Source organism: Haliotis asinina, chromosome 7 (assembly GCF_037392515.1).
Source record: "Haliotis asinina isolate JCU_RB_2024 chromosome 7, JCU_Hal_asi_v2, whole genome shotgun sequence".
Classification (NCBI taxonomy): Eukaryota; Metazoa; Mollusca; class Gastropoda; order Lepetellida; family Haliotidae; genus Haliotis; species Haliotis asinina.
The window spans coordinates 53,324,791-53,352,554 of record NC_090286.1 but is presented as its reverse complement, the minus strand read 5'-3'; the positions used below and the strand labels follow the sequence as shown (position 1 = coordinate 53,352,554).

Sequence of the window (27,764 nt, the reverse complement as noted above, 5' to 3'; positions counted from 1 at the left end):
TAATAGTGTGTGATATCAGTTTGATCGCCCGTGCGTGAATTTTCAAAAACCGTCTGACAGTTTTACAACAGCATTAGAGGCCCCGATGAAACAGACTGTGCATAAAGAATCGTATGACTGTCCCTGAAACCTGCGGTATTCTCGACATCTGGGTGTTGCAGGCACATTGACGTCAGTGTGATTCTTCACGCAGTAAGGAGAAGAGAGGAGGCGATTTCAATGACCTCTCTTAATTCTATTTCAGGTTAATCTATTTTGTTGAAGGGAATTGGGTATTTGACCACAAGTGAACGACATGAAGCCTTCGATAAACCTTAACTAACGTTAAACCTCTTGGCTAAATTCGCTTGTTTTGACTTTGATCCCCATCCGATGAGAAATTCCGATCCATTTGCATAAACAAACAGATTAGTAAGCATGGCTGCACAGTTGCTACCGATGGGATGTCTTCTTCCTTCAGTTAATGATTTCGCAGTAAAGTTATTATTAACCTATTAAACTCAGGGTTTTTATCTTAAATTCAGACTGGTTGCTTATGTCAGTCTTAGTTGTGACTTACCGTTATTCTACATGCACAACATTTCAATAAACTGACAAACTTCGTTAACCATGAAATCGTCAAAAACCAGGCACATTAACTGAAGGTTCACTGCTTCTTTCGTGTTCACAAACCACTGTCCAAAGGCGTCACGAATGATGATACCAAACGTATCAACACAAGATGTTGTTGCAAAAAGGATTATGGTCTAGTGAACATCAGGCGTGGAATTTACATACATAATTGTCTAGTACGGTAAATGCGCATTTGTTAACGTTTTTAACGCTTCAAAACACAGTTATTGTCATACGTTATCTTGACGTGTATGTAAATCTGATTTGACAGCCTGGCAGAAAGTCCGACTTACATTAGTGCCTCGTGTGGACTGGCCTAACAAAATTGAATAGAAGCCTTTGCTGGCAGTCCCATTTTGCAATTTAGATCCTGGTTCACATTCGTCGTTTTGAGCTTAGCTGCAATTTAGTTTATGTTGTGGCCTGTCTGTCCGTTTTCTGTACGAGCAAGTTCCTGATATTGTGCTAAATGGGATCTTATGGGATTTCCAACGTAACTTCTACTCAGCTATTTGCTAATTGTTGTGAAAACGTTTTGTAAATGTATGCATAGGCTTATTACAAATGTCCTGTTATATTTTCTACACTTTGTCGACAGTATGTTGCCAGTGGTATGTCATGAAAAAAGGAAGAAGACAACGTTCTGAAACAAATGGTCCTGCTGTGAAAAGTATATTAAGCGTGTGCATGACCTTAGTACGACAGTCAACTTCTCCACCACCTTTAAAAAATATGTCAGTGAGAAAAAATATTTTGTGAAATTAATTCAAGTGATAACAGTCGCCAGATGGTCAATAAACAGGAATCTAGCCCGGAGGTTCACGCGAGGAGTATCGTATTTTCGTTTCGACATAACGTCCGGTAATACTATGCACTTCCGCTGTTGTGAGTGTCACGCCATTTTGAACCAACGAGGGTGCGTCTATGTCCTCATACAATTTATCATGATTTTGTTTCATTGTGTTTAGATCACTATGGAGTTCTGTAAATTCACTTTGTGATCGTCTGTCCATTTTATAGTGACCTTCGAAAGAAATTATTAAAGATCATTTGATAAAGATGCCGCCATCGCAAGCTTTCGTATATGTTTTAACTGCTAAGAACTAATCTCAAATATTAATCCTTCCACTATATACTAAACATGCAAAAGTTAAAAAGAATGAATTGCTCAGAGAACGTGTTATTCCCTGTGTGTAACAGTATGTTATATACATGCTCTTGTATATGGGACAGAGGCCTTTTGTTCAATAAACCTTTTTGACCTTTGAACCAACGGGGATTTGATCATGAGAGTGTAAGGAAAGTATTTGCACTGAACAGGAGTTTCTGATACTTATTTTATGGTTGACAAAATATAGACTCACAGCGTGTAATAATAAAGAAGGGGAGTTGTCACTGTTGTGCCATTGTGAATATTTGTCAGCACCTCACTGAATCCTGATTTCTAAATCTGTGGACATATTCAATCAAATATCTCATAATTTACATTACACTTAAGTTTCCATGTAAACCTGACTGTTGCCAATCCCGTATGTTTTGCCTGCATAAGTATTGCGGCCTGCTGCTTTGTTGAAGCACTCAGTCAGAAGATCGCAAACACGCCAAGCCGTATCAGAGATGCCTTTCGCTTTGGTGTTGGCTTCAAGTCCTTTGACCCACTAAATTGTTCTTCCTGTCACATGGCACGGAGTAGTGGTATCTCCGTCTTACGAGTGTCGGGATCTGTCTCATAAATCTCATTTTGTTTTAATTGCACTGTGATATCGGTCAGTACGGTTTAGAGGGGGCAGGCTGTAGTAGCACTGCCTGTCTCCAGGCTTTTCGATTCTATCTACTATATGCCATGACTTATTGCTCAGGTCACCTTGGAAGTGTATGAATATGAAAAACGTCTGACGGATATCCTTGCACGTGTGTTTGGTATTTTCACTGAAACTATTTAGAAACACTTGCTTAACGAACTAATTAGGCTAGAGGTGTGACAATTTTTACTTCAGAGAAACATTAGCTGTACAGATTTGTCAGAGGAGGGTTATGATCCGTTGGTTGCTGCCACCTCTACTCTACTCTAGAACTGGATATACATTTGGTAACAAGTGTTTCATGTGATACTCTGTGGTAATTAAATGCAATTGAAGAATGACACTTCGTGGACGCATTACTGTATTTTCCTTAATCCGTTTAAATAATTCAACCACTTGTGCTAGCAGCGTAAACAGTGACCGTCTTTTTTCTGGTGCTGTGTTTACTAAACTTTGTATAGCGGCCAGTTAGGAATAGTCGAGTCCATCTGTCTACAGACCTAAGTGAGTTTTAATAATTTGATGGTACACGTACTTTTGCTTTGAACTTGTTACATTTAATGAAACGGAAACACGAAAATGAAATATCATTTTGATTTGTAGACTTTTAAAACCGCCAGCTGCAGCTAGTGTTAGTAAATCTTTCTTGTTCAAGATCAGAAAACCAAATCATCAATCATTAACTGTCCATGTGTACATGTATTATGTTTTTGTTATATTAAATGTTTAACGTGGCCACTTCTGTTTAGCACAACATCATTGACCTGTGATAAATCGAAACATTTTGACATGGTAAGATAAAAAAATCAATTTTTACACCCAACATAAAAATCTTTAGAATGAACCGGAATACCATAATGATTATTGGACTGAAAACACATTGTATGAGGAGATTGGTTGCATTAAGTGACAAAGTACCCCCACACGCGATCCCATTTTATGCTTCGTAAGAACATGGCATAAATGCATTTTTTAATGAGTTTCAAATAAGGTTTGCCAGAGATATCCTACGCCCCCGTGTATGTCAATTTGATACTTGGGGTATTTGTTTCAAAATTAGGTACCTCCGGTGTTATTTATTTCAGAAGAATGGCCACTTATCTCTCAGCGTAATTGTGCCTCTGGCGGCGTTCCTTTCAGCTCATAGGGCATTGGGCTGTGGTCAATAGTTCTCGCCATGAGCCAATTCGATGACCGTGCTCCAATTACAGGAGTAACAAACCTAGCCAAGTCCTAGTATTCATCAAGAGGGCAGTATTAACGGCCATCATTACGGGCATGTCCTAAGCATGGCGACAAACAAGGTAATATGTGACTCATCATTTGCCGTGTTTACAAAGATTATTGTGTCCAGCCGATGACATGTAATGTTAAAGTAGATCATCAACCTAAATCTGCTTGAATGTAAGTATTTCACTCTATTAAAGGTCAACGAAAGTATGACAATTTACGTACATGACTTATGTTTATGTCAATATAGTATAAGAAAACGGAATACATCTTGAGTGTATAGCTTTTAGTAATGTCGCAGAAAAATCTCTCTTCACGTCACTTTTCAAATTGCTGAATATCGCTCTAATGTAAAGACTTCTTATATTTAACAGCTTCATATTACACATATAACAGCTACGCTTTACCGTTATCATTGAAGGTATTATTCCGAAAGGCCGTCAGTGTAGGTTGACAATCAAATACCTGTTGTCCCTATGTTTTATAGAGCAACGTATTTCAGCATTAAATATATAAAAGTTACAGAATATGCCCTTGAAGGGGTGGATTTATGTGTTTTAGCATCAATAGGACGAAAAAATATTCTTTGTAGAATTTGTAGACAGATATGTTCGAGAATTACAACTCGAACCGTATGGAAGTAAACAAAACTTGAACGCCGAACTTCATCTAATGTTTCATCTGTGTTTCGTCTGTCTGTAATAAGATGAACCTGAAACAAAGCACAGTGACGTACGTAATGAACTTTCAACTTCTAGGCTGCGGAAATTCGGTTAGTCACGTCAGATGCTTCTTAAGATGATTATCAGTTTAAGAAGATCATTCTAACCCTCTTGATATAGCATGGAGGCTATAACCTTGTCATTTTCAGACGGTTGGAGTAAACAACACGATGGATTTGACTGTGTGACTTCATTTCAGTTTGCGAGTCCAAGGATTCACAATGTGTCAGTAATGCAATATGGCGTTCGAGTAAGTGGGGTGTAATAACTCGGTAGTGCCAGATTAACTTTATTCCCTGAATATTTATATATCCAGCGCGTAGAACCCGTCATCATTAAATCCAAACTATTTTGTGTTGTTTAAACTATTTTTACCTCATGTTATGCATGGAAATCGAGTCGGTACAAAAAGATGGTTCGATATTCCAAAACCTTAGTTTATATTGTCATCATAAAGATTTCTTTTCTGAACATTACAGCCCCTGGTCTATATGAAAGTATGGATATTGCCACACCAGTGCTCATGTTGATGCTGTGAACTCGTCGTCAAATGGTTGTTTCAGGTTCATCACAAGGATACGTGTGTGTAGTGGTATATCGTAATTACATTAGATTAGAACACTACTTTGAATTCTTTACATGAACATTTGTGGATAAGGAATGCGGAACGTTCTGTGGATATACAACTTATTTATAATCGCGGTAGCTGTTAACACCTTTATGTCATGGCTCTGTGAACATTGAAGTTTATATCCATAGAAGGTTCAGCGTTGTCCATCACACCATCGTGTACATGCCACTCAAAGACGTTATTATATGGATGTTACATTTTGGATTCTTTTCATCCATCTCTTTTACAAATAGATTTCTTTGTTTATAATGCACACCAAGGATGTCCTTGCATATGTAGATTCAACATTTTTCCACATCTCTCACTAAGGTCCCTTACCGTGACGATTTTAGTCACGTTTTCACAATCTTTACACATTTAATGAAAAAGCGTCGAGTATTCGTTACAGAATATTGCTTGTGTAATTGTTAAAATTATCTACATCTCAAACTGTCATCTGATGGGAAGCGCACTAATGGGGTTTCATGCCTAAAATCAGTCCTTTCCTTGGTACCTCTTTCGAATTCATTGCATGGTGAACAGCAGTTTATGGTCTTAACAAGGTTTAGCGTTTCAACACCTAATTCAGATGTCTTCTAAATGGAATATGAAACATTTGTTCATTTAAAGAAAGTAATTATTTGTTTCTTGATAGTGGATACCTCGAGGGCACACTGTTCACAGAGGAACAATCTACGAGGAGAGCACTCAACTTGACATTAGGTTCAGTTGTCAAACTATCAAAACGCCTTCGCACTTTTACTTCCATAGTTAGATTGTGCTCACTTTAGCCACGTAAAGAAACCCATTTCGTTAATACAATAAAATTCCATTCGTTAATGCATACTTAATGTCCATGTTAAGAAAGGTTTCTCATCCACTTGAGTTAAAACATACTTACTTTTAGTAAAATCAATTAAACGATTTTGGCCAAAGTGAAACCTCTCTCGCTCTATCCACGTCTAAAGTAGATGCTTAAATGGATTTCCGATCTCCCGAAAGACCACCAAAATACAATAGGAACATGTTTCCATAGTCGGAATATACCAAGCACCAGTTTGATAATTATATTGCTTCAGGGCACAAAAAGTATCCGTGTAGTTAGAAAAAAGACAATCCAGAACTGACAATCAGTTGCTTTACAATTATTGGTGGATATGAATACTTGTACTAAAAGAGATTTCCACACGATTCTATAGCACTTTGACCTCGCCATTGAAGAAGACCTCTTGATGATTTCATTGGGGAAACACAAAGTCAACCTTTCCACCGGTCGCATGTTCCACTGGCTTCCGGTCTGTGGTTTGCATATTTCTACCAATTTGTCTTATCTGTCATCCAAGTTGATACCATAGATGTTCTATTGGCAAAGGACACAGATACTTTTTTGAGAGTGAGAATGTCTCCGATTATGGTGCACTTGGTGACCTGTTTCTGGTTCAGCATCGTCCTGGTAGTGAAGGAGCACCAGCTTCACCTAATTCTGACATTCGTTGCATGGCTGACCCCGATCATCTGGAAGGCGTACCCCTCACCATTGCCATTCCAAAACGCGAGTTTAATTATTATATGTTTTGGTTGAATGATCTTCGTGTTATTATTGTAACGTAACACAATAAAACGATATTATGGTAAAATATCTCTAGCACTGCATGATTCACGGCATTATAAAAATGTCAGAATAGACAGATAGGTAACAGAAATGTTGTTAGATGATTACGTGTAAAATGTTATTTTCAGAATTTATTCATAATTTGATGTAAACGATACCACAATATGAGTATGCAAACAACTTCAGATAAACTGTATGTATACTGACCAAGATCTTTTATGGATAAATCGTCTTTTTAAAATTCTTGGACCGACCACGTTTCGGCGTCTTTGACTGACTGTATACCGACCGGAGAAATGTGTTAGCAATATAATCATTTCATTTCAAAATCTCAAGTAGAGGTGATATCGATTTATAACATTCACCAATAACACGTTATAGTCGGATTCTAAACTACTACAATGTATCAAGGGTGCTATCAGCCCTTACACTGCTCCCTGGTCATAAAATATAGGCAACCAAACGTTAACATTGGCTTTCAGGAATCTTTGGAAATTGCAGTTTAAACCAAAAGCGTCATTAAAATCAACTCTCTCACGTATGTCGCGAATTTGCCACTTCCAGTTATCATAACTCAAATTAAGATACTTTTAAGTTAGACTTGCATCGTTTACATTCGTTCAGTTTAATAACAAAGAAAGTAATTATTGCCTAAGCATCAGTAATCAGGGCAAGTGTCTAATCCGGACTGCAATTTCGGTCCCAACACATTATGTTTTGACAGTGTCCTATGTATACCTAGTTTTGAGGACCACGCTAACATAGTGGACTGTTGTCTTTTTCAATAGCAATATGATGAAAATGTTTAAATAGTCGTTTAATTGTTTTTTGAAACAAAATGGACATCTTAGCTGAAACAAAAGAGCACTCCTAAAAATACTTGAAACGTCCATGAAAACAATGTCTGACACCACTGACATGAAGACGCCCAACTCAGCTATTAATAAGTCCAACTTACGAAAGAACATGAACGCATTTCCGTTGTACGTTTGAAAATACAACTTGTTTACATCTAAAGCATGATGAGGTTACACAAAATTGCTTTTAAATGGATGATTAATCTTCCCATGTCGACAGTAACACAAAGGGCTCTATGAAAATTCCATGCACCTTGACATTTACGTGCCGTGAAAAATACAACGTAAACTAGTCTCCTTTTCAGAATAAAATATGGAAGCATTGAAGCACGTTCTTATAAATGTATATATATATATATGTATGTATGTATGTATGTGTGTGTGTGTGTGTGTGTGTGTGTGTGTGTGTGTGTGTGTGTGTGTGTGTGTGTGTGTGTGTGTGTGTGTATATATATATATATATATGCCTGGGCGATGGTCGTGATCGTTCTGGCGTTAATAACATTACCAATTACATTACTCTACTAATGACAGTAGAGCGGTGTAATGCAACTGTTATTTGGCACATGTTACGATCTCGAACCCGTTCGACTATTACATGTAAAAATACATTTAAATGATGTTTTGTGTTATGAAGTAAAATTCCATGAAGAATACATATCTCTTAATGAAAGGGTAAAGAACAAGCGATTCTTTCATATATCACTGCAATGTTTGTGTCGGCCTCTCTTTAACTTCTCTTGAAAAGTATATGTCGACATATTCATAGTTCCAGACAACCAGAGTGCCGATGTAATACCATCACAACGGGATGAATTCTGTCAATAACTTTATATCGTCTTTATGTGCGACGGCGTCCTCATTAATGAGGTTTTGCGTATAATGATAAGTCCATTGTACCTAACATGCATGTTACTAAATGTTTGACTGTCTCATGTGTATGACATATAATGATATGTAATGTATCACACAAACTAACGTTACTGTATTGTATGTGTATGTCACTATAGAGCTGTCCCTGTAGTGATATTCCTGGAATATTGCTAAAAGCGGCGTAAAACCATAGTCACTCATTATATTGCCGACGTGACGTAGACTGTTAACTTTGTAGTACGGTAGAGCCTTGGTGGTGTCATGAGCAATCTCGTCCGGTTTCACGATTCATTGATGAGGAGAAGTATTCTTCATATTTGTGGAACGGTTGGACGAACGTGTTTTTTTTCGTTTTGTTTGTTCTTACTCTGTGAGTACCCGATGTCGAGAGTATCGAAAACATTGGGAATTTGTACTCGAACTGGTCAAAGGTCATCAAAATTGTTTTGCCTCTCTCAGGTGCACGGCGCTCATACAACTGGCTTTTGTCCAAAACGTGACAGATGGCTGCACTATATTCTTCAAATAATAGATTGTGTTTCAGGGCGTGAATTAAAATTTTATGTAAGGTCATATAATTTCCGGTCACGCTTACACGTCCTTTGCCTCAGGAAATGGAGATTTTGCGGATGAAAATGTTTCCTGAATGATTCATTACGACCCTGAAAGGACGGGCATGCACATGGGTACTCTCCTGAAGCGTCGGTATTGTGCTTGTAGTTACCTTGCATGCTGCTTGCATTCATTGTACATGTAATTGTAGTCTTTTTTGCGGTATGTTTTCTAACATATGACACTTCATGCTATTTGATCGATGATACAATGTCATAATACACTGCCTCGTCATGCATTGTCGGTGTTTCCGTGCAAGTACACTTGATTGACAGCATTCAGCAATATCGCAGCTATGTGTCGGCGGTTTGTAAATAATGGAGTATTGACCTGTCAGTCCAGTGATCAACAACATGAGCATCGATCTAGTGTCAAAAAAGTTACAACCTCTTATGACAAGCATGCTTTACTGAAGACCAACTCTTACACGGATCTCCACGGGTATGAAGACATGTACACGTCTGATATTGTAGGCATGCTACAAATGCCATGGATAAACATGGATGGTTAAGATGTTTATTTTGTGTTCGAATCCCAGATTAATCCTCCCGGTGACCCATGGTCTGCCATCACTATGCCCATTGGTTTGTATTTCCTTCCAATGTACGCTCATCTCCAATATTGAATTGCAATAATTTCAAGTGCCCACAAACTCACACTCAACCCTTTAGTTATTTTGCATACTATTAGTATAAGTGAGCCTCGTGTCCTGCTACAGTTGCTATCGCAATACGTCCTTTCTTCATAACAAACGAGTTTCACGTGATCTCCTCATGCCACAAATGGATGGGAAATTCTACACATTTTCCCCTTCAATATTCTCTTGATATTACTTTTTAATGTAAAAGCAAATGTAATTTTACCCGATGGAAATAAGTGGTATAATTGGAATGTCTGAACAGACATGGATGGTTTTGATGAGATCGTTTCAACCCTTTCAAGTCATTGCAATGAATAATTATTTCACTGAATTAAACGTAATCCTAACTTGATAGAATTTAAAGTTTTCCCACGAATTATGCCAGTCATACCGTACCAGGTAGTTACAATATTCTGTAATATCAATCAGCTTAAAACTTCATTCTTGGTCATCTTGACCCCAAGTTTGTTCTTTTTTATATTTCATCCGTCAGTTTGATGAAGAAAAGGCCATAGCGCTGTATGTTGGGCCAAGTAGGTTTTTCATCGCGACAGACACATCGAGGATCATATTGTCATCTTTTAATTTGTGACGGAAAGGTCAAAGAGGTGACTGTTCTTACTTGATATAAGCCTGTCAACAGAATCCATAAACACTTGATTTCTTGTCGGATAATTGTCAAATGTTTTCTGTCTGCCCTGAAAATCGTGGATTCCGGTGACGCTGTGTGTAGTTATCTCACATTGATGCGTGTGCTCAAGAGACAGTCAATCAGTTTTCAAGTAGCTGTACACATGTGAGGAGCGCGAGGCGGCTCAACTCGAGGTATCGTATTGCCATTCTGTTTCAAAGATCTGTATTACTTGTTGCAGGTTACAGGTCAAGAAGACAGGTATTGTGTTGCCTTGTCGTCACATCGTGTTAGTCATAGCAAAGCCTCTTTCTTAACTGTATAGCTTGTGAGGACATTTCTTTCGATATCCAGCAGTTTTACGACATACACATTAATCTCATGGAAGACCTGAATTGTTGATTCAGCGTTGGAAGACGTTGGGGTAGCCCAGATGTTAAAGCGTTCGAATTCACTCGTTCGAATTCACTCGCCTGATGCCGATTCACATTGGTACAATATGGTATCCCCCGTCGTTATATCGTGGACCACTGCTAAAAGTGGCGTAGAACTGAACTTACTCACTAGTCTTATGCAAAGATTGGACAAGTAATGTATGGAAATGAAAACTCAACCATGATTATTAAGCCAATACGAAGCAGTAAAACACGAAACAATTTCATTCCAGAGCACAGCTATAGAACCAATATTTCGTGCCATCTCAAATTATCTGAACCAAAGTAAAGTTCCAATGTTAGCATAACTCTAATGAGATAGTATGTAAATATGTTGACAGAAAAATGCATCAGCGCTTAATGGTTCAGCGTTGTAAGCAAGTGGTTAAAGCCTTCGATCGCCACATCTTTGCATCGTGTGCGTATTTTCTCATGGGTACACTTGTGAAGCCCATTTCTAGAGTTCCTGCAGAAATGTTGCTAAGGGCGGTGTAAAACTCAATCTCCTAAATCTGTCAACCTAACAACACAAGACAATAAACAACCGACAAGAAAACATGTAGCATGAATATATCCCCACCATCACCGATTAACCAACCATCCCGATCATGATCTACTTTTGTTACTGAAAATTTAATAAAATGTTGTTTAATGGGAGTATATATGCATCCTTTATTCAGCTCAGTTACCTATGTGGGTAGAATAATACCATTTGTTGTTTTAATTCTCTTCACATACTTCACTCAAACCAAGAGACACTTATGTAGAGATATTCAGCCATATCAATATGAAGCATAATGTTATCTGTGTATACAACAGTTCATCTCAATGAGCTCGTTTCTTGTTTATTATCCGAGCGCTGTGCATAGCTGACATTTTCCACTAACTGACACATATACGCTGTTTAAGCAAAAGTAGAAATTGCTGGAAACGATGAGTCATGAACGTTGAAACGCGGTTTGAAACAAAAATTCAAGAATTACTGGTAATGCAGTAAATATGTTCAGAAAGAATCAGGTATGAATACGCTAAACTCATATACTAATTTGAAATGTTCAAGAATGTATTATTCGATTATTTCGTCAGTACATGGTTGAAACGCACATATGCTGTCGTATGCTCTGTGACGTTACCTTCTTCCTTAATGTCATTTTCTGGAATTGTAGTCCAATGATAGACAAAGGTCCATTTCTCTCGACAACATTCTAATCAAATAGGTTTTATTTTTTACTATGCCAATTTCCCAAGACTATCATTCCTCAAATGTCACGTCTTTTAAGAAAAGGATATACCCTGTCCTTATTAAACTGAAAAATATAACTTGCGTTTGTTTTAAAAGCATTTGTGTTACTCTTTTGGGCTTTTGTGTTTCTATGTGTTTTAAGGAAAACACTTGAGAGACGTGTTATTATGAAATGGGATTGAAAACTGAAATACGTCATTCAGATAGAAGAGCAAACTGGAAATAATTCATTGCATAAACATTAGAAACCTGGTAGTTGCTTCACTGTGACACTTTCGTAACAGGTCGAGAGGGACTCGCCAGATGTCGAAGGAAACCATATGAAAGACAAAGTATGAGGCAAATTGAATTCCCTTGAAATACACCATGCAGAGATCTCTAGGTATTTACGTACGTGCAAGATATATTTTGGTCAAAGCCTGTCAAGGATTGTATTAATTTTGTATCCTAAACGGAACTTTGTCCATTTTGCTCTGAACATGTTCAGAGTTCATATATAAGAAGAAAGGTATTCATCGCATTTTGAAATTTCAATAAATGTAATCATGATTCTGTAAATTGCAGTACCACCGGATAAGAGTCCTCGGTTAAAAGTGATAATCCTAGGTTAATAGCGTCCAAAAAGTGATAAACGTTCAAATTCTGCATCACATAGGTGTTTCATGCCTGTTCAACTGATACATGATAATATGACTGACGCATTACTGCTTGTGACGTTACGGAGGACACAACTGGCTAAACCCACACAGCAATTTCGTTTTTCTGTGATGCCATTACAAGCAATGTTTTTATACCTGTCAGACCAACAATACCAAAAAGAGATCAATCTGTTCGACAAAATTAAACGCAAATATTCGTTGACACAATAATTACACTCAACAGCTGGTGTTAATATGCAATCGAAGTACACCGATTTTGATCAAACAATACAAAATAATTCTTTTGATCAGACATATTTTCATAGTTGAGTTGAATCAAAGCGAAAGAATGCTGCAGGTTTTAGAGGTGTCTCTATCCTAACCGAAATCATCACCACACGAAGGAAATGTATTTGTCAAATGTATTAATCGCAGGAAATGAACGTGTAATACGTCATTCGGCCGCTAAATTTTCACACATTACAACGGGGTCGAAAGAAAGGAATATTCGGTCACAACAGACAAATATTGAACAGGTAATTTCATATAGTCATGCATACAACGTGTGTAATAATTTAAATGTCGTGCATACATGATACGTATTTCAAAAACATGAGAAATAAAGTTTGACAGTGTGTACATGTTATCCTGTTTCATACGTACCAAAAGATGTTATCAGAGATAACTGGAACTGGCAAAATGATAAGAAGTGTCCAGCATTTCACCGACTGGAATATATATCAGTGATGTAATAAGGCATTGGAAGATACACATAGCGAGGAGATCAACCGAACTGTCCACTGACCACAACCAATGACCTCTCTTCAAGTTCTTCTTGTACGAACCATCCAATCCATTGTTAAAACTCACCACGGATATTTGTCGGCATCATTCAATAATAAAGGCGCTGTTAGGCTACAGATTCCCACCCTTCTTTAGTAATCATATATGTAAATACCAGATACACGTGTATATGTGTAATATGTCTTTTGTAGTCATTTGATCGGGTGTGTAATAACATGAAACAGTTGTTTACTTGTTCCTGTAAAATATTGAGACCAAACATAAAGTGGCACAGTTTACATTTATTCCAAGTGTTGATAATCCATGAGTAAACTTGACAGATGGAGCCGTTGTAACGCGTGTACGTGTTGCCATATCGTACTATCATGTGCATTACTGTGTTTTACCACTATGGTAATCCACATATGCGTGTGCCAGATAGAAACTAAACACGTTGGTCATGCTAATGCTATTAACAGGTGCTTGTTCGACTTCTGATGTTTCAGCTGCATCTCCATATCAGTAATCCACTTTCTTGGAACGATCGGGAATATCAGGATAATCATAAGTGATTACGATTCCCCTATGTCCATATCCTGCGTCCGCCCATGGTTTGATGTAATTATTAAAATCAGCTCTGTAGAGACGCATGGGAGTGTATGGGCTACCGTAAGTCATCGTTTCAAAGAGGCCTTTTCCGTATGGCCCATCGCCTTCTTGGCCTTGTGCACGTTGTCCAGTGCCCAAAGGCTCCCGTTGAAACTGCGGCATACCAATTCGTCCCTGGGCGTATTTCGAGGTGCGTTGTTCACCATGAACGTATTTCCCGACACCAACCGAATCGTGTGCGTATTGCGGTGGACGCAGCATACCGGGTGCGTACTGTCTGGTGCCTTGTGAGGTTTGAGCGCATTGACCGTCACCTTGGGAAACCTGTGCGTACTGCAATATGCGTTATGTGTCACGTGCGCATTTCCTGCTGCTGCTGCTCGACCTTTGTAGTAAGTCGGTCTCCAAGCACTTCCGGCAACACGTTGAACACTCACAGGCGCTGCTCCAAAGGTTCCTGTCGTCTGTGGAGCTGTACTGTATCCCGAGTATGGGCTATATAATGCTTCTGTAAGGCTGTGTAACAATGACGAAAATTGGCGTCAACATTATCACCGGAACAAAAAAGTGGTATTTATTGTCTCTTTGTTAATTCCGTACATCATGAAAGATGCACGTCATAGAAGATTGAAAAGACAACGATGAACAATAGCTTCTCACGTTTAAAACGTGTGTCCTGACGTATGGTTCAGGTAGGCGTAATGCACCATGCAGAGGTGCATGTGTATTATATGCACGATGTGTCAGCTGAGAATTTATGGAGTAAGCATCAGAATTTATGTGACTCACGAGCAGAGATACATTCAAACAAGATAAATCGATGAACGAATACCTCGTATTTAACAGAGAACGTAGCTGAAGAACAAAGCATGACGTATCATCTCGACGACACTGCTTAAACATATGACATTTTACGTTACAAGATATTGAAAATACCAATTGGCGTTGTCAATAGAGCTACTGGATGCTGTCCACATAAAGGCAAAAACAATATGTTCGTCAGTACCCACCTTGTAAACGATTGTTCCTTGCGGAGGCGAAAAATCCCTGGAACTGGCAAATGTTGCCGGTTCATCTACTTTTAAAGGCGACGTGGTTTCAACAAAAATGTAGCCCTTTGATATGCGCAAACATCTGTCCACGCTCCATCTTCTTGTCTTTTCTTTCTGAGAACGTGTATTTGTTACGGAGTATTGTCAGATGCAAATTCACTGCATGTTCAGCGATGTCAGCGACATGAAACATTGCAAATGAATGTCACTTTAACATTAATGAAGATGCATCGTAGCATCTTGGGTCACATGTGTGTCACATCCGCATGTCCTATAAGCAGCATTAGACGTAAGAATGTTTATTAAATGCTAATTCCAGAAGTTGTTTAACCTCAAAACTCTGTTTCCATTACCGTGCACATGCCGAGGGTCTATAAATACACCCTACTTGTCAGTTATAACACCACATATACGGTTTAGTAGCCTCATGTAAAGATGCAATGCTTTTAAGGATGTTGTCAAATGTAAAATGTTATGTTTGTTGCTGAGCTCTCTTAGTAAAGATGACATTCATTTTAAATTGAGGTCTATTCGGGATTCGGAGTTAACTCTCGGAGTTAGGCATCATATGCCCAGTCTACAAGGTCAGTGATGTAACCCACAGAGCCACCGGGGCGGATATTAAGTGTATTACATACGGTTCTATAACCCATACCAAGGTCTTTGCCTTCGTTGTAACTGTGTACATATGTGTATATGTGTACATATACAGAGATATCAAGTCTCCTCCGGTTCCCTTTGTCTGCAGTCATACTTTACAACTGACATTTAGGTATAGCTAAAGTACTGGTCTAAAAATTAAGTAAACCATCTGACAGTAGCTGAAATACTTGTCTCTACATGTAGAAAGCCTCTTGACAACATAGGATTGATACAACAGACAACATAGTACTCCTCGCTTTGTGAAAACTGTTCACATGCGTATTATCAGTTTCTGGGAAATCTGAATTCTCAATCGCTTTATTAATTTATATATGCTGTTATCATTTTGGGTATTGCAACAACATTTTAATTGTTTGCATGACACATTACGTAAGAACATTTTTCTTAAATGAGGTTTTATTAGGTATTCCTTCCAGTTTATAAAATGTTATTAATACAGATTATAAATATTTTTTATCAAAGGATGAAAGAGAATAAAGCACAGTGATGGCTGGTCTTATTCAATATATTTTTTAAGAGACGTTATAAAGTATTTACTATTTTCACTGTGTTTCACTATTTCATTCATCAAAAGGCAAAACACAGTGTGGAACTCCGTGTTCCAATGACAAATCAGTCTGGAGCCAGTTTCAGCTGACAGATCAAGGCTCTGTAAAACATGGTGAATGATGCTTGCAGGCTTTTCCATGGGAGGCTAAATCAATTGAACCAAGGAGGAAAAAATGTCCTTGATGACTATGTGAAGTTAAAACGACACAATAACGAATAGTGTTTTATACTAAAAGGAACACCACGGATCATATCACTTGCTCTGAGTTTGAGCAAAATTGTTTCATGGAACGCAGTGTTGACAAAATCGACTTGGTCGGTCTTCTTTGGCACACACGACCAAGATGATTATTTTAATATCTGCTCCAAGGACATTCTCTGTAGCATTGCACATCGGAAACATAAAGGTTAGGTCAGCTGAGATATGGAATGGTGGAGCCAATTTCTCCTACCAGCTTGGAAAATTTCGATTCTGATAAATCAATGAGATGTTTCAAACTGCATTAACCACCGCTAACTGAAACAGATGATTGGTTATGATACAGTTATGATATGAAGATTTCAAGTTGTGAAGTTCCGTTCTAGTGTCCGCAGTTTGTATACAGCAGCATTTACCCAGAGTAAAGTTATACAGTCACTCACTCACTCAGTTGTGTAGATGTAACCTCTTCCTACTGTATTCGAGTCTCTCTCTCTCTCTCTCTCATATTCAGTAAGCGAGTGAGTGTAGCTTTAAGCCGCAATGAGCAATATTCCAGCCGTCGAGTGTAATAATCGAGTCCGAACCCAATGATCAACTGCATGAGTATCGATTTACGCAACAGGGATACGATTGCACTCTCGTATTCAAGTGTCAATAACATGAACACAGCTGTGAAGACAACAAGAGATCCTTTCACCTTACATGTATTTATTATAAACCCTGGATCTGTGGATCTTAGATCTTGATACTCCCATACAGATGGTAGTGGAATGCGGTTTAGACAGATATCAGCTATTGCTATATATCCCAAGCTATAAATGGTTCGAGCGATAAGCATCATTTGCGATCGCTTTCTGACACTACATGATATAATATGACAACTTGGTAGAAAGCTTTTGACAGAATTACACTGACATGGGATCAATAATCAAGAGCTGGTGGTCCATTTCGTCCCTTTGCTATGTCGTCATATTTAACATGATCGGCACCGGCTCCGTATATCCATGGATTGTACGGCAGGAATCCACCGTACCGCCATGTTCCATAGAAGGCGCTAGCGACAGCGACTGCCATGACAAGAAACAAGATGGCTTGCCTCAGCATCCCGATGCGATCGACACTGAAATGCGGAAATGACTCGCTGTGATTTAACGTTGATATACTTTATAAATCACTTTAAATGCTGAAAATCCTTAGTTTAAACTTCAACACCTAAGACTAAATGTGTGTGATTCAGTTGGTGTGATGTGGTTTACGCATGACCCAGAACATTGAAGTGACTAAATGATTCAAGAAATGCGAAAAATGATACAAGCCAAAAATGACACAGCGATAGCTGAGTGGGTTAAACGATTGACTTTGTGTGCTGGCGATTGGGTGCCTGACTCTGGGGATGTGGGTTCGAATCCCGGATGGGACGCATTGCAACAAATTACCAAAATCTGTGCTATCATGAGAAATTGAAATTCCACACACGGAATGTGTTTCACGACAGAAGTGTTCGACGGCACTGGCACTGTGACACCAATGTGAATGAAACTATTATTACTGCGAATCCAGGATTGGAAACAACAATCGTTCCAATTTTATCACACCTACATGACACAGTTCTGTACAAGGAAAGGCCGTGCTTCTGTGGACTTGGAAATCTATGCGCACAGGTAGCACTGATTTTACAAATAGTTTATAAAACCATGATTTATGAAACCTCGAGTTTATTTATTTTAAAATTCATATACTAAATAGTACCTCCAACTGCACTGTATTCTGAGCTTCTACTGTGGCCTCAGCAAATATATACATTTCACCTCTAGTCGGGTTTGCGGTTTGTTTTAGCTAACTGCAGTTCAGAAATCAGACACTGTTAACAAGTATGTATTCACTGCACGAGTGTTAGAGGTAAATGCATAGAACATTCAAACGAATCAAATGAATTCTCGAAATCAATTTATAAACTGAGAAACCTTCCATTGATTTGTCCAATACTCTATGTACTAATGTACCTTTAATCCGAAGAAAGTAATCAACAGCTGATAGGTAACTTACATGGATGGAAGTAAGAAGCGTTCGTCTTCCCCTCTGTTCCGAAGCTATGTCACTGTGTTTGAGCTCCAACTTTATATAACTCTTGCATGTTTTCTTGTTGCTAAATATAGAGGTAAAATTGTCAGTTTTGAACATGCACTATACATCAGCGTTTGCCATACTTCCTCCTTCAATGGCAAAGTGAGCTGACCTGGTTAAAATCAAAACCAAAGCTATAACCGCAACGATGTGATTATAAAAGCGTATTTCACATGGACCCATGGTAAAACAGCTGGTTGAATAATCTGAGGTAAAATACAATTATTACAAACGAGTAATTCAAAACAATAATATGCGTTTTGTCAAGATGCCTCCGTGTAAAACATAGCATATGTGTCTTCATTGTTGCTATGGTGATAAGCATCCCAACATACATGGCGGTAGGCATTAGTTGTCTTCCACGTGTATGCAATCAAATAATATGGTATTTAACACAGATAAACCTTGACAGTGCAAATACATTGAATTCACTTAATTTGCTTATCAATGTCTTTGTGTTCCAAAAGAAGCATTTCAAAGTTGTGCGAGGATGTCGGTAACTGAACCGACATCGGCTTTAAGTTACCTCGCGAGATAGTAATTCAGTTACATCATGACGTGTAGCCTTCATGTAGCAGTGAAAAAGTTCTACCGATGTTAAAAGCTTGATGGTAAAACATAAGCAAGGGTAAGGGTGGAAAACCACAGAATCTTAATCTTAATGTGTCAAAAACTGAAATTGCAACTAAACTAGTCTCCTGAAAGACGCAACCGTGCACTGATGCAACCATGCATTGATGATTTCATGAATTGTGTATTGTCTGTACAACTACAGTACAAAACTCCCTCTCTGGCAGCAACATCGATGGACCACAGTTTTAGTTCCTTGTAGCCGTAACTTTGTACACACTTCAACTAAGACAAACACACGTTGCCAGGACAACAAATACAAGTTCGTTACATCCATCAGTTCGTTATAGGCGTGGTCGCTATGAAAATACAAGGAGATTGAAGAAAGTAATATAAATGTAAAATGTTTTGGACGTAACACATTTTGCCTAATGGAGAAAAGATTCACTTCTCTGCACTTATTATCTTTTTTTCGAAATGCATCGTGTTTTGAATAGAAATGCTCGGCTGTTGAAAGATTAGCAATGATTGCAGGTTGATAAAAAGGTGTGTAGGGGATTCTAAAAACATTGATCAATTCAATAACCCAAAGCGTATTTACATTCCACGTAATACAGTAAATGAGTTGAGTTGAACTGCTTCGCCCACTTGATTATACATCCAGAAGCACCATGTTCTGCATATACAGCATTTTACATTCTCACACCCGAAAACGAGAGTCGCATTGGAAGACTGTGATTGAAATAAATATCACCCCGCTCGCTCAGGACATATGAACCTACTTTAGTCTTTCCTCGTGACAACTGACTGTGTATATTAATCATACGCTTTAAAGTTGATATCCTGTAGATGAAGCGTTGATAGCAGTAACCACTGTATTGTCCCTTATAACTTTCATCGCTGAAGATATGGTCACAACTACCTGGAAGCAAGAAAGCCGGAAGCGTGAAACCCGCTTTCTTACTGCTGCCGCCATAAACCCTTATCCTACGTGTTAATGAACTACGGTCAAAGACGCCACCAGATTCTTTCACTCCTCGAGTTGACGTACCGCAATATACTATAACTCACTCACTCACTCACTGTAATGAGGTCAAGGTTACGGTTACCATGGAAACTTGATTGTTATTACTACGTATCATTATAATTATTATTTTTAGATATTTATAAGTGTAAACACTGTCAAGGACGGGCGATATAACTTATGGGGAAAGGTCCATAATTCATTATGCTCTTTACCGCTAACGCTGGAATCAGAACTGGGCCATGCATGAGGCATGGCTGGTTTTTTTTATGTCCACACATATAGGATATTAGCTAAAACAAAAACAAATTTAAATGCAAAATAAATGTAAAATAAAAGTTTTTAACTTTGTTATGGAGAATAGATTCGCGTTTTTGCACTCTAATCACTGTCTGCTTCAAAATTGCATCGTGTTATGAATAGTAATGTTCGGCGCTTGAAAGATTAGGTTTGATTGAAAGTTGATAAAAAAAGGTGTGTCAATGCATTTTTCTGTAAATGCATGAATATTTATCAAGTTAGGGTTCGTAAAAGCTATTATCATTTATTGATAAAGTAAACATGGAGTTTATAAGGGTTACCTTTTGTTTCAATGTCATCTGTTAATTCACTCGAGGCATTTCACAGCGAAATGTTTATGGACAGAAACAGCATACGACTATTTTTTTATCAGTCACTTCCAATCTTGCCTAAACCGTTCTTGTTTATTTCAGTTATATTCTTTTTTATCTGAGAAATATAGAGTAACTGGAGAAATGAACAAGACAAATATCAATGGGAAAATGTTAAAAGTTTAAAATACATTTGAAAAATGTTGTAATGTTGACGTAAATTGTCAAGAGACTGTGCTCTGCAGATATAACTCGTTGGTTGATCTCCAAAGGAGAATCTGTGTGCTATGATATTGTTTATTATCCTTGTTGGTTTCAGCAAGGAAATATACCTCTAAGACGTTTCACTTCCAAATCAAACGGACCAGCTGTCGCATGCCTGTAAAGTAACATTCAACTAACCAAAGCCACGATGGCAGAACAGAATGGCGCAAATACCCCAATCATTCACCAGACAGAATAAGTAATTTTCAAATAATAAGATGTTTTGTTTCTTGTGCGTATGTTTAATCACATTTAATCATGCACTTATTCTTCACGAACAACGTCTTCCTCCCTAAGGAACCACTACAAGCGTCATCTGGCTGTCTTGAAATTCGTAATTGTTTATACTTTATGGGAGTGGAATCGAATTCCCCTGACTATGATCCTAGGTGTTTCAGCTGCAAAACCAGGACACATCGCTGAATGTCCTGCGATTATGTCGATTCCTAAATGAGCCGACATGTCACGATCTACCAAAAGTAATGTGGCGCTAACGCCCGCGCAATCGATAAATGAAAACACGATAAATACGATTGTTTCAGCTTCAGAGACTTTATTAATCCAAAAGTTGGTTCACTTTGTGATATAACTAAATGCCGTTGTGAATATGCATTTGTAACTGTATATTTTTTAAAAAAGGTAATAATTTTAAGAACGTAGACTTAACATATGTTTGAAATTTTATTTCCAGAGTGTATTTCCATTGTGATCATATTCACCTTTTACATTTAGGCCTCATCTGCTGGATGTGTCAAATAACTGTTTCAAACTATACTCTACGAGCACTAGCAATACAAATGATACAACGGTCTCTCGTATTCCTGAGTCATCAAAATTGTCGAGGTAATCAGGAGAATCGGGATAATCAAATCTTCCAAATCCCCCGAACAAGGTGGTCTCCTTTGGTTTAACAAACCGCGGCCATACTGGAAACCACCGAAAGGCCTACCTCCAAATATGCCGTCTCCAAACCAGTCGGCGCCAAAATGACTTCTTCTGAAAATCCTAGCGCCCAAACGGCTAATCCCGAAAGAGTTGAACAGGACAAATGGATTAAGGAAGGCTGATGTGAAGGTAAATACAACTCAAAGAGGACAAACACGTACATCAGCAGTATGGAGGGTACGTCTGCAGGAAATATAACACGATTGCATCACTTGTTGTAAATGCATAGTAACTTTCCTGCGATACGAAGAAGAAGGAAGATCTATCTTATTAACTTAATTAGGCTTGTAACCTGAACGTTCATTTCACTGGAGCATTCAGTGAAACTCTTTCCACTCGGGTTTAAATGGCATCAAATAAGAATCACTACAGCTGGTTCGATTACAATTAATTGCTACGAAGATAATGATCACAGCGTTCGGAATAACGTTACTTGTGCTTACGCGTGGACTGAACCACTCTAAGACTATCAGTTTCAGTATCACACATCGTTTTTCGTGAATACAAATTCTACCAGTTGTCACTGCAGTCAGTGAAATAATTGGAAGAGACACTTAGAAACTATTTACGAACACCCATATAGATCTGAGAGTCACAAGTCGTATTTGTGCTGTGGTCACTCTGTATTATTCTTTACATACAAAGTACCACTGAAAGGTCAAGCCGAAAATGTAATGCACACATATACAACGCTGGTCAAAGTGTTTTTGTTGTCATATGTGTCCACGAACAATGGTAACAGCTTTATGATAGAATGTTTCGGACTGTGTAATAGGATTACATATAAACACACACAGTTTTTGATTAAACTGGTTACCTTTTTCATCTGTTGACATGAATACCAGTTACAGAGCATATCATTAGGATGGACCTCCGCCAGAGAGTGATAATACCAGATTTTCCAAATGATTATCCTTGACCATTGATGTCAAACTGTTACAAGCAACTGAAAGGCAGGCCAGTTATTTAAGTTGAAAAATATAAGTTGTTTCAAAGGCATTTAGAAGTTGGAGGAATCAAACTAAAATGCTTTATGGTTCAACTTCTTTATTATACAAGGTCAAAACGTTTTGCCCTTATATAATAAAGACGTTGAACAATAAAGCATTTTTAGTTTGAAAAATATAACCTCGGAAACACATGCTGCAAGTAAAGGAACTGAATAGACTAAGACAAAGGTCAAGAATGAAGATTAATGAAGTCGCATATTTGGGATATTTAGGTGCCACAATTTCACGGAAGAACTTTACTTTACAAACAACAAAGTGATATATTTTGTCATACTGCTTGTACGGAACATCCATGCATATATGGATACGTATACAAACTAGATATATTAATTGATGAATTTATCAAATAGTGAGTGAGTTTATGTTTACGCCGCTTTTAGAAATATTCCGGAACTGTCACGACGGGGGCACCAGAAATGTGCTTCATTCGTTATGTCCATGTCTGGAATCGGCCCGGGTCTTCGGCGTGACGAGCGAACGCTTTAACCACGAGGTTACCCCACGGCCGGGTCTTCGGCGTGACGAGCGAACGCTTTAACCTCGAGGGTACCCCACGGCCCGGGTCTTCGGCGTGACGAGCGAACGCTTTAACCTCGAGGGTACCCCACGACCCGGGTCTTCGGCGTGACGAGCGAACGCTTTAACCACGAGGTTACCCCACGGCCCGGGTCTTCGGTGTGACGAGCGAACGCTTTAACCTCGAGGGTACCCCACGGCCCGGGTCTTCGGCGTGACGAGCGAAGGCTTTAACCACAAGGTTACCCCACGGCCAAACTATTACTGAAGTGATACGAAGGTTTGTATGGACTAAATATTCACGTAAGGCTCAAGTTTGACAAAATGGCAGTATTCAAACAGTATTTGAAAATGAGCAAGAAGCTTACTTTGAGATCTGCAGATACATTAGAATGGTAAGATGTGGCTACATGTTCTGTTGAAGATTGAAAAAAAAGAAAAATATGTGTTTTTATCCTCGTGATGTGTGCACTCGAATATTTGAGAATATTACAAAAACATGTTTGTGGGAGAAAGACAAAATGCCACTTGTCAATCATTGGACGTGTCTGATACTTTCCATGACACTTTTGGAAAACTTAAACTTTTGACATTTTAATTTACCATAAGAATCATTTACCCCCGAGGTTCACTGTTTCGTGGTTTATTACACGTAGTATTAAAACATTTGATTATACAAGCAGCTTATTTACTCGGCATTAATCACCGATAACATGAGAATAACAGCTTTATTCACAGCTTTGTATGCTGGAATGCCGTGCCTAATGGACATGAGAAATAGGATAAATTCCCGCAGTAAAGTCTCTTTCTATGATGAACAACTGCTGAAAGCTTTTATGTTATCATCCTTTATCGTGTGTGTTAAGCTTCTGCACTGAACATGTTAGGAACTGATAGATGGCTGACAAGTTTAACGCCATTGACAGTTTTACTGCAACATTGACGCTGTCGCACGCAATCAAATGAGTCACCAGATGAACTTTAGTTCCCCCTTGAACACACTCATTAGAGTGTTGATTCTGTGTTTTGTTACCTTGGACAGTCATTTTAAAAGTCTTGATCCTAGTTGACCCTTCCGTGTACAGTTAATCATGATAATACCATTTCTCGCATGTAGAGGAACAGTTCAGTAACCCAAGGATATGAAATGACAAGTCATTAAACTAAAAGTGTCAGGTGTAATATCTACATCGACACGTGGCTGTAAGCATAAACGAGAGGTGTTTATGAAAAGAAATATGTATTAGTTATTGGGTTTCTTTTGGGGAATTCTTTTGCACTGACGTTTTATAGTTTCTTAGATATGTAAGACGAGCTAGCGATCCTAGATGACTTGCATTTGCTTCATTTGCATGTAGCAGCATGTAGCGGCGTGTAGCAACATGTAGCGGCGTGTAGCAACATGTAGCGGCGTGTAGCAACATGTAGCCAGCATCCTCTTTTGGATATGTATCAGCAGATCATACATAGCACCAAAGACAATTACATATTTTGAGGACATCCTGGTCTCCAAATGAACACAAACTCTTCCAGAACGAATTACGTCTGGCACATAGTGATTTGGCTCAAAGTGTGTGCCAAGTACCCCGGCGGCGTTTAATCGATGCCCCTAACATCATCTCACTCATAATGTAATTTCTGAAGACAGCTGTAAAGGGAAATGAAGAACTATCAACAGGCTGTCATATAAAACCATGTTTAAGGACAATCACGTGTGTGATCGGTAATAGCTGCTTCGTGTACATCATGAGGCAAGTAGCTGAGGGTTGAACGAATGGTTTTGTTTTTTGTGCCTCCACAAATCTTTTATTCTGTTACCAACCATGGTATTGATATGAATTTACGATCGTGGGTTCGAATCCCACATTCCCGCCTCGGGTTGACAGCAACTTGACTTGAAGTGGTAAACGGAAATGGATTCAAAGAAGTGTTTGGAGTTTTATGTATTTGTTTCACATTCTCATTCAAATTTAGTTGAAGGTGTTATGCCAACATTCTTATAAAGAGTCAGTGTGTGACCTTGCGAAATGTTTAATGGTCACATGCTAGTAAAACATAATTTTGCAGATTCTGATACCATTCGGCATGCACTTACCGAAACAAATATTCAAATATGCTAAGTTGAAAAATCGCGATGAAAAAAGCCCGCGAAATCGGAGTTCATTTTCCCCCAGCGCTCATAACTCATGCGCTGTGAATTGGATCATGGAGCTTGAAACAGTACGCCTGCCCAGAGTATGAGGTCGTGGGCAGTAGTCTAATCGTGGTTGTGTACACAAACAAGTCAATGATCTACTCGTTACATAAAAATACAAAAACAAAAACAAACCAGCATACTGATTGTGATAAGCAGACTCTGTCACAGGTTTATTGACATATTAATGTCTGAGTACCTGTCTACTAATGGCAATATGCAATGCACAACTTCAGTCTTTGACCACATGAAATTTGAAATTAACTCCTATCGGGCTTATATGCCATAAAAATCCAGTGACTAATGAAAAGGCTTCGTTACACTTGAGTGCACATCCATCGGCTCTGAGTTTGATTGCACTTTTTATTTGCGATTATAATTTTGTTTATTTGCTTTTACTTAATCGCCGATGCTTTTTACATATCTTGAATAAGTGATAACTGTCTTTTAATCATGTTTTTTTTGTTGCATCTGACCTTTAAGTAACTCTCCACAAAGTACCTATATGTAAAAACGGTAAAGAGATTATAAAATTCAGCCATGTTCTATCAGTGATCATGGGGCTAATCACGCTCATACGATTCATCGTGACATTCCATAATACCTCGAGGAAGCCACCCACTTAACTTACCCAGACATAAACACAAGCAGTTTAGCAGTTCTGAATCTGCCGTTTTCAAACTGGGCGGCGCCAAAGCGACGACTAGTGCCAGAATAGTTGAACCCTCCATGTGGATTAATGAGACCTGATGTAAAGGTGAATATTTAATTGTACGAGGAGAAACCTTTGGTTCAATATAGTGGCGCCGGTGTCCGCACAAACACATTTACTTTCATCGCAAAAGTCCAGTGTTTAAAATGTTTTCCAACAATTGCTTGTTTGTAAGGGTTTCATAAGACAGAAATAACATGCAAGTTAGAGACGGTCGGACACTGGTCTTTGTATCGCAAACACGGCTGAGACACTATGAGCATTACTGCCATGCTATTGGGGCAGTCACTAGTAAATGTTATCTAAATTCAGTGGTAGTTTCGGCATTATTTAAAACACTTACTAGAAATGCACTGGCAGTTAGTCAGTCACCTGTCCCTGAAAGTGTATTTTCGAATCCCGGATGGGACTCAATCCCAAATGCACTAATATCGGTACCTTACTGAGAACGTTTTATCCGATACATTTGACAATTGTGTAAAATGTATTGTACACTTAGGATAAATGTTATCCAAATTCAGTGGTATTTGATGCATTATTTAAAACACGTACTAAAAGTGCAATCATCATGGCAATTAGGCACCTGTCTCTGAAAGTATAGGTTCGAATCCCGGATGGGACTCAATTCCAAATGCACTAGTATCAGACTGATAGTTTATTCAGTAATACGGGCCACATGGCCTATAGTACAATTAAGTACTACTTATCATGATAATACTCACGTGTTTCTAACATTTTGAACAGCTTTCGTTGATTTTAAATTCATGTTTTAAGTACAAAGCAAGAGAACGGACACTATACATGTCTTATTAACTTAAAATATTTGCTATTGATTGTTTACAAGTAATATTTTTTTTATTTCTGGAAGGTATTTCAGTCCCAACTGTGCATATTTACCACAGTTAAATAATAGATGTAACTCATCTTCAGTATCACCAGTATTACAATTAGTACAAACAGCATCTCTCAGTTCATTGCATTGTCTCTGAAGAAACAAAGTAATTTTACTAGTGTGCAACAATATCCTAAATTTACACAGTGCTCTTGCCAGTGATTCGTCCTGATGTACATTTCAGAATGAAATATATGCCATATATGTGGCATGAATCCATTTGTTCTCCTACCTATCTCCTAGCTCCGTTAAATCAATATTTCAATCTGAAATGTACGAGGGGATATCCAAAAGTTGTGAGCCTTTATTTCTGGAAGGTATTTCAGTCCCAACTGTGCATATTTACCACAGTTAAATAATAGATGTAACTCATCTTCAGTATCACCAGTATTACAATTAGTACAAACAGCATCTCTCAGTTCATTGCATTGTCTCTGAAGAAACAAAGTAATTTTACTAGTGTGCAACAATATCCTAAATTTACACAGTGCTCTTGCCAGTGATTCGTCCTGATGTACATTTCAGAAT

At 38.3% G+C, this 27,764-nt stretch overlaps 1 protein-coding gene and 1 long non-coding RNA gene across 2 annotated transcripts in view; one reads left to right on the top strand and one right to left on the bottom strand.

Moving 5' to 3' along the window:
* The window catches only part of LOC137291755 (orexin receptor type 2-like), a 144,935-nt gene that overhangs the window by 10,868 nt on the left and 106,303 nt on the right, over positions 1-27,764 (top strand). The window lies entirely within an intron of this gene.
* LOC137291756 (uncharacterized) lies at positions 17,066-18,483 on the bottom strand. The gene is made up of 2 exons (XR_010957278.1): positions 18,421-18,483; positions 17,066-17,494 (listed from the first exon to the last, which is right to left on the bottom strand). It is a non-coding gene; the product is annotated as an uncharacterized lncRNA (long non-coding RNA).